This window comes from Mauremys reevesii, linkage group 3 (assembly GCF_016161935.1).
Source record: "Mauremys reevesii isolate NIE-2019 linkage group 3, ASM1616193v1, whole genome shotgun sequence".
NCBI lineage: Eukaryota > Metazoa > Chordata > Testudines > Geoemydidae > Mauremys > Mauremys reevesii.
The window spans coordinates 158,397,899-158,411,565 of record NC_052625.1 but is presented as its reverse complement, the minus strand read 5'-3'; positions in this window follow the sequence as shown (position 1 = coordinate 158,411,565).

Below are 13,667 nucleotides of genomic sequence, written 5' to 3'. Positions count from 1 at the left end.
AATTCATATCTAGACTATGACACAAAAGATTACAGTCTTTTGCTATATTAGACCAAACAGGCAGTGCCAGAGCTCGTTATGATTTACACGAAGCTCCAATCAGCAGACTTGAACATAAAATCTCCAAAACCAAATGAATGAAGAAAATGTTACCTATTAATCAAAAGGAAGCCTCTTGATAAAATTATAGTTATACTGGAAAGACTTGAGAATACTAGAAAACGTTTTTGTATTATTATAATTCTTCCTAAACTCTCAGAGCTCTCATAAAGACCAGAAGCAGCAAAGAGTCTTGTGGCACCTTATAGACTAACAGACGTTTTGGAGTATGAGCTTTCGTGGGTGAATACCCACTTCGTCGGATGCATGTAGTGGAAATTTCCAGGGGCAGGTATATATAAGCAAGCAAGAAGCAGGCTAGAGATAATGAGGTTAGTTCAATCAGGGAGGATGAGGCCCTGTTCTAGCAGCTGAGGTGTGAAAACCAAGAGAGGAGAAACTGGTTTTGTAGTTGGCAAGCCATTCACAGTCTTTGTTTAGTCCTGAGCTGATGGTGTCAAATTTGCAGATGAACTGAAGCTCAGCAGTTTCTCTTTGAAGTCTGGTCCTGAAGTTTTTTTGCTGCAGGATGGCCACCTTAAGATCTGCTATTGTGTGGCCAGGGAGGTAGAAGTGTTCTTCTACAGGTTTTTGTATGTTGCCATTCCTAATATCTGATTTGTGTCCATTTATCCTTTTCCGTAGAGACTGTCCAGTTTGGCTGATGTACATAGCAGAGGGGCATTGCTGGCATATGATGGTGTATATTACATTGGTGGACGTGCAGGTGAATGAACCGGTGATGGTGTGGCTGATCTGGTTAGGTCCTGTGATGGTGTCGCTGGTGTAGATATGTGGGCAGAGTTGGCATTGAGGTTTGTTGCATGGATTGGTTCCTGAGTTAGACTTACTATGGTGCAGTGTGCAGTTACTGGTGAGAATATGCTTCAGGATGGCAGGTTGTCTGTGGGTGAGGACTGGCCTGACACCATGGTGCAAATAAGTGATGGTCACATTAACACCACCCTATACCGAAAACAGAGAGACATGTGGATGGTGGGGCTGCTGGCAGGAGAGAGCATGGCTATAATGCTCCACACAGCAGTTACTGTGGACTGCAGAACTGCCTTTAGGGATACTGGCATAAGATGGATCTGCCCCAGGAGTTGCTGTAACATATCAAGGGCTGCACTAACCATGAGTTCAGGCAAAATGTGGGTTTAAAGCAACTTTTGTACATAACATAAGAACATAAGAACGGCCGTACCGGGTCAGACCAAAGGTCCATCTAGCCCAGTATCTGTCTACCGACAGTGGCCAATGCCAAGTGCCCCAGAGGGAGTGAACCTAACAGGCAATGATCAAGTGATCTCTCTCCTGCCATCCATCTCCATCCTCTGACTAACAGAGGCTAGGGACACCATTCTTACCCATCCTGGCTAATAGCCATTTATGGACTTAGCCACCATGAATTTATCCAGTTCCCTTTTAAACATTGTTATAGTCCCAGCCTTCACAACATCCTCAGGTAAGGAGTTCCACAAGTTGACTGTGCACTGAGTGAAGAAGAACTTCCTTTTATTTGTTTTAAACCTGCTGCCTATTAATTTCATTTGGTGACCCCTAGTTCTTGTATTATGGGAATAAGTAAATAACTTTTCCTTATCCACTTTCTCAACATCACTCATGATTTTATATACCTCTATATGTCTCTCTTCTTCCTGGGCTGGACCTTTTAGACATGGACTTCATCGCTCAGAAGGCTCAGCACGGAATCGAACAATTTTTATTTATTACTAGAGAATATTACAAACAACATCCACAATTAATTCAACACTGAAATTATATAATTCCACTTCTAGACATCTAGTCGGTTGGAATTTTGTTACAACAGACTGTAACTAACCTTATTAACTTTTCAATCAAGTGTCTTTTGGACCGTTATTCCTTTCTTCTAAAGGAACAACTTCTCTAGATGATACTAGTATTGCTTCCAACTATTTATCAGATGGCATCAGCTTCCCTGTCCTCAAATAATATGTGTATCTCATATGGTCCAAAAATAATTCTTGCAGGTCTTCTGAAGGATATGTCTCACCACTTTTGGATGGATATATCTCTGGAATTCAAGGATTAGCAATTTGCCTGCCTTCATTTAATGTCTTTACTAATGATATGGCTGGAACAATAAACCTCATATTAAATTCTTACATAATATTAAATTGGAAGGAATTGCAAACACTAATGGGGACAAAGCTCGTTGGAACCAAGACAGATTGGAAAGATGATTGAGAAATTATATCTTTGGGAAAATAATCAAATCCTTATATTCAATAGATGGGAGATACTTGGAAAGCAGAATTAAAAAAAAACAAAAGCAACAAACAACAACACAAAAGAAATCCTCAAAACATCTAGGAGTGAGGAGCAGCAAGATAGACAGGATTTTGCAACGCATCAGGTGGAAAATACATCGTTTTTCATACAGTCCAAAACATCATGAGCTTGAATCACAGAGGAAACAGTCCATCTCTTGAGGACCAGTTCTAGTCCAAATGGCGCCCCAGGGGAGGAGAATCATCGGCAACCCCACCACATTTGTTGAACTTTGGAATACCTTATTTTTATTGCATTTGTAGCCCATTTCATGACTTTAATGCATGATTTGCATGCATGATTTATCCCTTTCATATATGATGATTAACTTGCATGCTCGAATCCATAAATCTGTATTTATTCATGCCATATATAAGCAAAAAATTCATTTCCTCTTATAGAGGAAATAAGCTTAAAAAGCTTATAGAAACTTTTTAATATCAACAGTATTAACCTCATTCTATTTTCCCTTTTGTCACTAACAACAAAAACTGCAGCCCAAGCCTAGCTCTGGCTTGCCTGCTCCTAAATCTGGCCCTGCATCTCTATGCAGCACTTGTAAGATCACAGAATGAATACTCCACCCAAGAAAGTGAAGTACCAGAATGTGATAGCCCAATTATTGGCACAGCCATTCCACCCCAGGAAGAGGAGGGGGAGGGATTGAGCCTCAAGGAACCACAAAGATTCTCAGTGCATAGGAAGGGGGTGTTCACCCAGTGTAAAAAGGGAAACTGGGACATAAATATCAGGGTGGGGGGCACTAAAAACAAGGGCTATTATAGTTATTCAAGAAAAATTTTCCTGGGAGAAGGGATAGAAACTTTTTCTTGATTCATTCAAAACTCCCTTGAACAAAGCATTCAAGAATAAACCATAGGGGGGGAAATTTGCACTGGCAGAGAGACAGACTAGATGTCCTAATAGATCTTTTCCTCCTCTCATTTTTATGATTGTTGACACAAAGTTACTGAGGAATCATGGGAATTAATAACATCATTTATTTATTAATAAATAACATCTTCAGAATCACTTAAGGAGAGTAGAAATAAAGGAAGGAAAAGAGTTGGGTTTAGACTTAACCTATTGTCCAAAGGTTTAGGGCCTGCTAGAAGGGGAGAAATAAATAGACATAGGATCAGATTCTGCCCTATTAACACACAGGGAAACTCAGTATTAGAACAGAGTTAATGACTGAGTTTTTGGTTCACTGGGAGTTCAAAAAAGATTAATTAAATTTAAAAATGGTTTGGATTAAAGAAAAAAAACTTTTCATTCCACACAAAATGGATTTTGAAGGTCTAGTCTCCTGAACTGTGGAAGACCCAAAGTCAAATCCCTTCTTATCAGTTAAAGGGGGAAATTGAAGCTGGGTCTCCCTCATCCTTGGGGAGTATCTGAATCAATAGGATAAAAATTATATAGAGAGCACCACCATCTGACCCTTCTCCTTTTTTGAGAATGACATCTAAATCACAATAAATAAAATAATAATTACAACATTAGTAATGGCCTGAAACAATTCAGTAAATCTGACACAAATTTACAAATAGTTTTGGGTAATTGGAAACTGCATTTTTCAGTAACTAAACTATTCACTTGAAAAATTTCATCCCGCTTTTCTCAATATACCCAACGACTGGAAGGTGCATGAGGACAGAGCAAGGCCCATAATGGCTAAGATTCTAACAGGCAAGAAGGTACACAAGACCACTGTGGATACTCAAAAATCCACAAAAATCTGCTCACTTAAAGTGCTGAACCCTCCTGCTATTTCTTTGTGAGCTAGGCAAGCACAACTCCCCAGAAGAATAAGGTGGAGATGCCTCTGGAGCTTGGTAGCTAAGATCACCTCCTTGTTGAAATAGCAGTAGCTCTTTTTTTTGGGTGGGGACTCTTCTGCGGCTTTTGCTTCTTTTTATGGCCTCAGTTATTCATGTGGTTTCTTGATCAGCTGCCTTTTTACTAAAGAACAAGAAAGGTTTAGAAATTTCTTCCACGTGAAAGGAAAAATTCAAAACAAGGGTAAATTAATTGCCAATAGGTATGTCTGGACATAAACCATCCCTACTCTTGCTTTTTAACAACCATTTTTAGTAGAAACTGAGGCAACATTTATTCTCTCAGAAATAGGGATACTTTGATCATTATGTAAAGCACGGACCAAATACTTTTTAACCTTTTCCTGTAATGAGAAGTTAAACCTTGCAATATGATCCTTATAATTATTCATTTAGACTGTTAAATCAAATAGTTAAAAATTAACTATTTAATTACCTCTCTATGTACGTGTAGATTATATACACACAGATTTATATTTTGTCAGACAGCTCAATGGTATAACACTAAGTTTCATTATTCACCTCATTTGCCAACTACATGAGAGTCAAAAAGAAATAAATCTGTCAGGTTCTGGATTCTAGGTTGTCATGCATGGCCGCCTGTAGCTCCCAGTGGCTGCAGATTGCCATTCCCGGCCAATGGGAGCTGTGGGAAGTGGCGGCCAACATGTCCACGCTGCTTCCTGCAGCTCCCATTGGCTGAGAACGATGAACTGCAGCCACTGGGAGCTGCGGGCGGCCGTGAAAATGTAAACAAACTATCTGGTGGCCCACCAGCAGATTACCCTGATGGGCCGCAGTTTGCCCGCCACTGGCCTAGATGGTGCTACTATAAAGTGGATGCAAACTGGTTGGAAAACTGTTCCCAGAGAGTAGTTATCAGTGGTTCACAGTCAAGCCAGAAGGGTATATCGAGTGGGGTGCCACAGGGATTGCTTCTGGGTCAGGTTCTGTTCAATATCTTCATCAATGATATAGATAGTGGCATAGAGAGTACACTTATAAAATTTGTAGTTATAATAAGCTGGGAGGGGTTACAAGAGCTTTGGACGATAGGATTCAAATTCAAAATGATCTGGACAAACTGGAGAAATGGTCTGAAGTAAAAAGAATGACATTCAATAAGGATAAATGAAAAGTACTCTACTTAGGAAAGAACAATCAGTTGCACACATACAAAATGGGAAATTACTGCTTTGGAAAGAGTACTGCAGAAAGGGATCTGGGGGACATGGTGCATCACAGGCTAAATATGAGTCAACAGTGAAATTCTACTGCAAAAAAAGTGAACATCATTCTGGGATATATTAGCAAGAATGCTGTAAGCAAGACATGAGAAGTAATTCTTCCATTCTACTATGCACTGATAATGCCTCAGCTGAAGTACTGCGTCCAGTTCTGGGCACCATATTTCAGGAAAGATATGGACAAACTGGAGAAAGTCCAGAGAAGAGCAACAAAAATGATTAAAGGTCTAGAAAACAAGACCTATGAAGGAAGATTGAAAAAATTGGGTTTGTTTAGTCTGGAGAAGAGAAGACTTTGCAGGGGGGAGGCATGATAACAGTTTTCAAGTACATAATAGGTTATTACAAGGAGGAAGGTGAAAAATTGCTGTTCCTTAGCCTCTGAGGATAGGACAAGAAACAATGGACTTAAATTGCAACAAGGGATTTTTAGGTTAGACATCAGGAAAAACTTCCTGTCAGATTGGTTAAGCACTGGAACAAAGTGCATAGGGAGACTGTGGAATCTCCATCATTGGACATTTTATTTTTATGAACAGATTAGACAAATATCTGTCAGGAATAGTCTAGTTATTATATAGGCCTGCCTTGAGTGCAGGGGACTAGACTTGATGACGTACTGAGCTCTCTTCCAGTCCTGCGCTTCTATGAAAATGGAAAATTTACACTAAAAGGACTTGTGAGAAACTCAGGAGTGTATTTAATAGGGGGGAAAGGCAAATATATCTTTAGAAACAAAGGGAGCATATTTAAAAAAGGGAAGAAAGAGAACTGGGGGAACTACAGAATGGTCATCTTCACTTCAGTCCCTGGCAAAATCAAGCAGCAGGTCCTCAAGGAATCCATTTTGAAGTACTTGGAGGAGAGGAAGGTGATCAGGAACAGTCAACATGGATTCATCAAGAGCAAGTCATGCCTGACCAACCTAATTGCCTTCTATGATGAGGTAAGTGGCTCTGTGGATATGGGGAAAGTGGTGATGTGATATATATTGACTTTAACAAAGCTTTTGATATGGTCTCCACAGTATTCTTCCCAGCAAGTTAAAGAAGTATGGACTATAAGGTGGATAAAAAGCTGGCTAGATTGTTGGGCTTAGTGGGTAGTGATCAATAACTTGATGTCTAGTTGGCAGCCAGTATCAAGCGGAGTGCCCCAGGGGTCGGTCCTGGGACTGATTTTGTTCAACATCCTTATTAATGATCTGGATGAGGGTGACCTAAACAAATTGGAGGATTGGGCCAAAAGAAATCTGATGAGTTTCAACAAGGACACGTGCAGAGTCCTGCACTTAGGAAGGAAGAATCCCATGCACAGCTACAGGGTGGGGACCGACTGGCTAAGCAGCAGTTCTGAAGAAAGGACCTGGAGATTACAGTGGACAAGAAGCTGGATATGGGTCAGCAGTGTGCCCTCGTTGCCAAGAAGGACAATGGCATATTGGGCTGTATTAGTAGGACTATTGCCAGCAGATTGAGGGAAGTGATTATTCCCCTCAATTCGGCACTGGTGATGCCACACCTGGAATACTGTATCCATTTTTGGTCCCCCCACTAAGAAGGGATCTGGAGAAACTGGAGAGAGCCCAGCAGAGGGCAGTGAAAATGATTAGGGGGGCTGGGGCACATGACTTACAAGGAAAGGCTGAGGGAACTGGGGTTATTTAGTCTGCAGAAGAGAAGAGGGAGGTGGGATTTGATAGCAGCTTTCAACTACCTGAAGGGGGGTTCCAAAGAGGATGGAGATTGGCTGTTCTCAGTGGTGGCAGATGACAGAACAAGACGCATTGGTCTCAAATTGTAGTGGGGGAGGTCTAGGTTGGATATCAGGAAACACTATTTCACTAGGAGGGTGGTGAAGCACTGGAATGGGTTACCTAGGGAGGTGTTGGAATCTCCATCCTTAGAGGTTTTTAAGGCCCGGCTTGACAAAGCCTTGGCTGGGATGATTTAGTTGGTGTTGGTCCTGCTTTGAGCAGGGGATTGGACTAGATGACCTCCTGAGGACTCGTCCAACCCTAATATTCTATGACTCTATGAATACCTTCTCCACATATGAGTAGTGGCACATCTGAGCAAATGCTCAGATCCTGGAAACCCACTGTGCTTTTGAAAATGTTACCCAAGGTCTTTGTGCCAAAGGGCTTACAATCTATTAGACAATAATTCATTCTAAGTATTTTCTCTCACCTAAAATATTCTCTAAATCTCAAGTGTTTTAGGGATTGTCTACATTTGAAATACTACAGCAGTGCAGCTGTGCCGCTGCAGCTGTGCCCCTATAGCACTTCAGTGAAGATACTACGTATGCCGATGGGAGGTGTTCTCTCATCAGCATAAGTAATCCATGTCCCCAAGAGGTGGTAGGTAGGTAGATGGAAGAATTCTTCCATTGACCTAGCACTGTCTCCCCTCTAATTTATGGCTATTTAACTACACCTCTCAGCGGTGTGGATTTTTCATACCCCTCAGCGACGAAGTTAAACCGACTTAATTTTCTAGTTTAGACCAGGTCTTATTCAAGTGATTTCAAATCTAAGTTTAATTTAGTATGCTCTCTTGTTCCATGTAGTATACGATTCAACTATGAATGAACATATTAAGGTATCTCTCTCCAATACAGATCAACTCTGAAACATATTCAGAGTTAATAATGAAGAACAACTCCCATATCTATTCTATTCATCCTGTGTGAAAAAGTTAGACAATTGTTAAACACAACTACACACATAGAGAGTAAGAAAGAATAGGCACAAGACAAAAGAAACTTCCCCTTCTTCCAGATGAAGAAGCCACCAAATATTAGCTAACAGAAAGTCATTACAAATATAATCAATAAACTTTCTATCCTTGGTTTTTTCCATTAGCCCATGATTTATGGGCTATAAAGCCTCAAATTAAATTAAACTCCCCATTTACCAAAAAAGTATGTATTAGAAAAGGAAGCAATAACAATGAAAACCTGATTAAGACTTTGAGGTAGTTACTGTATTAGTAAGACAAGTTGAGTGAGTTAATATTTTTTATTGGACCAGCTTCTGTTGGTGACAGAGATTAGTAGCAGATATATCTTTAAAATATTAAATGATGTTAGGCTAGAAAAGTGCAACAGTGGAAAGGACAAAGGGAGGGAAGGGAAGATGAGAAGAGGGAGAGTGGGAAGATGAAAAGGAGGAGGAAGAAAGTCACAAAGAAGGTAGGGAAATATTGACAATGGACAGACGAACAGGATGATGAGAGGGAGAGAGAGAGAGAGAGAGGAGGAGGAACCTGTAGTAAGTGAGTTGACACGTAGAATTAAGTGGGTTGACACCTAGAATTGATGCATTAACACATGTAGTTGCCCAAAAACAGTTAACTGCAGCAAAAAAGGGCACTCCCACTATCCATTTGGCACGCACACAAAAGCAACAGATACTGGGTGAACAAATTCAGGTTTTACAAGAGCAGGTAACTACCCCCAATCTCCTCTCAGAGCCAGCATAAAAACCAGGGGTGCAATTCCAAACTGTGCTGGTTCCCAATTGCGTTGACCCACGGAACCACACTCTGAGCTCATATCTAAAAATATAACCTTCTTTCTCAAATATTTTTACATACCAGTTAAGTTTTGTCTTTTATATGTTTTCTCAGTTTGCTAAACTTGCTGCTGCTGCCTGTACTTTCAAATACCTTGATGGAGTTAATCTCTCTTGGCTCAGGTCTTGCTACCTTCCTAGGTTGCTCTTCACCCCCCCCCCCTTATTCCCCTGCCTCTCCTCACCTCTGCTCTCTCTTTGTTTTAAAAGTTAAAAGTTATAGTTTTTACAGAAACCTCCAAAAGATAAAGCAATTCAAAACAGAACAAAACAAGAAACAAAAAGAAAACAAGGTAAAAACTTTACTTTAAATAAATCCAGTAAATTAATTATTTTAACCCTTCAGGAATGCAACAGCTGGAATTCTTCCTAACTTTCTTGAAAACATATAGTTGCCAAGCAACAGAAATGCACTCTCTGCTTCTAATCCTAAGCACTATCTTTATCTTTAGTCCATGCATTATGCTTTTCCGGGACGATGGGTAAACATCCTCCCCATAAAAAGACAAAAAATGGGGGGATTTAGTAAGAGGAGGCCCTGAGATATAAACCTTGGTATCAAGGCCCGGTATGAGGCCTAAGGCCTGAACTAAGGTAATGGTCAAGACTTTGCTAACATAAAGCAAAGTTAAGCTGTGACCCAGAGGCAGGCCCTGCTCACAGAAGCTGGCAAGGAAAAGGCTGATGCTGCAAAAAGAGACATACCTAAAAGGTACTGGACACCAGAGATCAGAACATTTGCATACTTGTACACTCCGCACAGATAACAAGGAACAAGCTGATCCATCCTAATGACAGGGCCAAAAGTGTAATATGATGGATAGAGTTGTTTTGTTCGAACCAACATATACAAGGTGAGAGGCGGCACCTTACTACGTAGAGGGTTGTACCTTGCTACGTAGAGGGGTTGCACCTCATACATCAGGAGTGATGTGTAACTTGTTTGTACCTGTGTATAAGAATGCATCCCTGGGGCGGTGTCTTTGTCCAGCCTAGGGGGCAGTGAAAAGTCCCGCCAGTGACTGAGCTGAGTCCATTGCCAGGGAGCACATATGTACTGGCTAGCTGCACCTTAGCAGCACCTTTGACTTCGTTTGCCAGGGAGCTGGAGACTGTGTTTCTCTTCAACAATAAACCTGGCTGACATGCCTTCGTACCTTACTAGAGTCTGTGGTCATTGGTGGTTCTCTCGGGGTCTGCTGTGTCAGCTATCTGCACAGAGCTGGGGCAGCACACAGAGGGAACACACGCACGCAGCCAATTAATATCAACATTGAACAGAGCAGAGCACCACACCGGTAGCATCTAACAACAGAACCAAATGAAAATGAGAAGGAGAGAAAGGAATTTCCCATATTTAAATTATTCCAATTTAGTTTGTTTGTTTATACACATATGCACATTCCATCTTCTTACTGTAGTTGTATTTTGTTTTGTTAATGTAACACAGTGCATAAGTCCACTCACACTGGTATATATGAGAAGTGGCTCCCTTAAAACCAATGGAATTACACTGGTGAAAATGAGAGGAAAATCAGGTCCAACAAATTCAGCAGCTATCTTCCCCTGAAAGGAACCAAGCAAAGACCTGAGGTCCAGATCCTGAAAATCCCTAGCATCTTTATGCACCTAAATACCTCTAAAAACATGTCCCTAACTGAAATATACTCCATTCCAGTAATATGTACCTCAAGTGTTCAAAAATCATGAGCCAGGCCCCCAAAATGAAGAGATTGGCCTAAAATTATAAGATTTTTTTTGAGGGATTTGAGGGTTCTTTTTATTTTACTTATGGTTTTTTCAGCTTTTTAGGAGTTACATTTTCAAGATCTTTCTGCAGCCAGGAGGACTAGAAATTTATTATTTTTAACATGACAGCTGAGATTCTCCAGGAAATAACATGACGCCATGAGTTTAGGCTTTAAATAAAATGACACAAGAGTCATGACAAAAATCAGGAGAGTTGGCAAATATTACTTTCCTCCTGAGAAATACAATCGTCCAGTCATCTCTGCCTTTGTATAAGCTCAAGACAAGTGATTAACCTTGCAACCTGCCATGGAGGACATTAAATTGAGACTATATCGGAGCAAAGGTGAGAGGGAATTCGAAGGTCAAAGGGGTTTCAGGAACATGCTTTGCTGGTAGTTCTCTCTCTATTAAATTAAATCAAGAGAGCTCAGCTTGAACTTCTCTTCTGGGTGCAATTGCAACAGTATTGTGTGAGAAGAGAGACTGTCTCTCAGTTAGGCAGGTTCCAAGCCATTTTCCTCTTTAAGTCAAAACTAATATAATAAACTGCACCTGCAACCAAATATTGATCATGGACCACCTAGTATAATGTACTAGTGAAGAAGTAACACACTTGACAAGCAGGTTGCCACATTTTTCATCAGTTTCAATTTTTGTGTGGATTTAATGTGTAACCCCAAAGGAAGCACTATACAGTAGTCTCATTTAATTGCCTGTTTAGCCCTCTTAGGTTCTAATGTACTATTATGGTACTCTGACAAGCACTGATGAAACATATAGCATCTTCAGCAGATACCAGACCCAGAAGAATTACCATGTGACCCTGGTAGAAATGCTACTTACACCACAGCCTTAGTAAAGAAGTTCAGAAGAGTCCAAAACCAGTGAACAGTAGTCTTCACCTGTGGGATTTGATAATTCAAGTGAATCAACTGAATAAAAATCTTCTTAAGGACGTAAGATAACCAGATCTGGAAGAGTGAAGACAGTGACTCATCTGACTCTTTAATTTGTTTAGATTAATTCTTGTTTAAGACTTTTATATAGAAAGGAAGGAGATGGTAGAATGTGTGTACAGTTTCTTTAAAATGGTAGCAGAAGAGGGTTAAAATACAGAATACACATTATTTATTCTTTATTAAAATAAGGAATAAAGCATTAAAATAAAGTTCCTTTTTTCAGTGTTAGAAGAACAATTCTTTTTTAAGATTATTTTATTATTTTCATGGCAGAAATCCCCAACCTAAATGGCAAAGCCCTTATACTAGAGTGAAACAAAGGATTTTACAGCGAGATGAACGCCTACTAAATTATTTAGGCATCTGCAGAAACCTGACTGCTGCTTTGAGAGAGTACTGTAGATCTTTCCTGCAAAATAGATCCCTAAGAGACATCAATTTGAAATTCATCCAGCAGTTCCAGGGTCAAGAGAAAGACTTGAATCACAAGAAAAATGTACATTCTATGTTGAAGCATGTACATGTACCATAGTTTTCTAATGTTAAAATAGCATAAATTCAGGGAGGGAGGGAACAAGTCAAAGGACTGGATAACTAAAAGCCAATGAGCTGGAAATGGAGAACTTTCCCATCCCTGTTGTTTGACTCAGTTTTAGACCAGGAAAAGACTGCAATTATCTATGCAATGTAACTTCTACAATATAAGCTTTAGCTTTTCTGTTTGATAATTTACTGAATTTTTATGCACCAGTGTGGCAAATTGCCAGCACTAATATGATGGGTCTCATGCTTTCTGTTCTTTGGGTGGGGGGTTCAGGGCACCATTTCTTGCCCCTGAATTGGAATATTAACTGCCCCACTAGTGTTCTAGAGGAGGGGAGTGGAGAGGGAGGGACCTGGGCCCACCCTCTACTCCAGGTCTCAGCCCAGGGGCCCTGAGGATAGTGGTGAACCACTTGAACTGACGGTTCCTTCCCCTGGGCTACTTCCCTCTCCTGCCCTTCAGCTTGTGGGGGCTTCCTGCCCTCCCTCTGCACAATCCAGGTTCCCCTTTACCTAGGGTCATGGACTTCTTAGCCCACTGTAGCACTTCTCCAAACTGTCCTCTGCTTCCCTTCAAACTGTTCTCTGCTCCAACTCCTTCAAACTGTTCTCTGCTCCAATACCAATCCTTTCTGCTCCAACTTCCACACTGTCTGATTGAAGCAGGGAGTTTTTTATCATGTGACTGACTGCAGGTGCTCTAATTGGCTTCAGGAGCTCTAATTGGCTTCAGGTGCTCTAGTTAATCTATAGCAAACTTTCCTCCCCTTACAGGGAATAAGGCTCCCTCCTAACCCTCTCCTGCTGCCCTCTGGCCATGCTGTATCACAATCAGAAAATGAGCTGCTGACAATTCTGGACAATATTGGCTACCATCATGAACATTTCCCCACACAGATTTGCCAGTGCACCTTAATCCTACCATTCAGCAGCCCCAGCCATCCTAATTATGGGAATGTTCTAGAACAAAGATTGCTAATCATGCCATATTGTGTAACACTTTGTGATGTAGGAAACAGAGTAGCACAAGACTAATAGAATCATGACATCCAGTAACCTAAATGTATTCTTGGTCTTTTGGCTCAGGAATTAAAGTTAGTGGACAACATTAATCTTTTCAAAGATGATTTAATGTAAAAACAAGATTTAAAATATCTAAATCAAAATTATATTAGGTTAAGATATCTCTCTCAATGAGATATCATTGCGGAGAAACTAAATGGATTCTTTGCTTCAGTCTTCACGGCTGAGGATGTTAGGGAGATTCCCAAACCTGAGCTGGCTTTTGTAGGTGACAAATCTGAGGAACTGTCACAGATTGAAGTGTCACTAG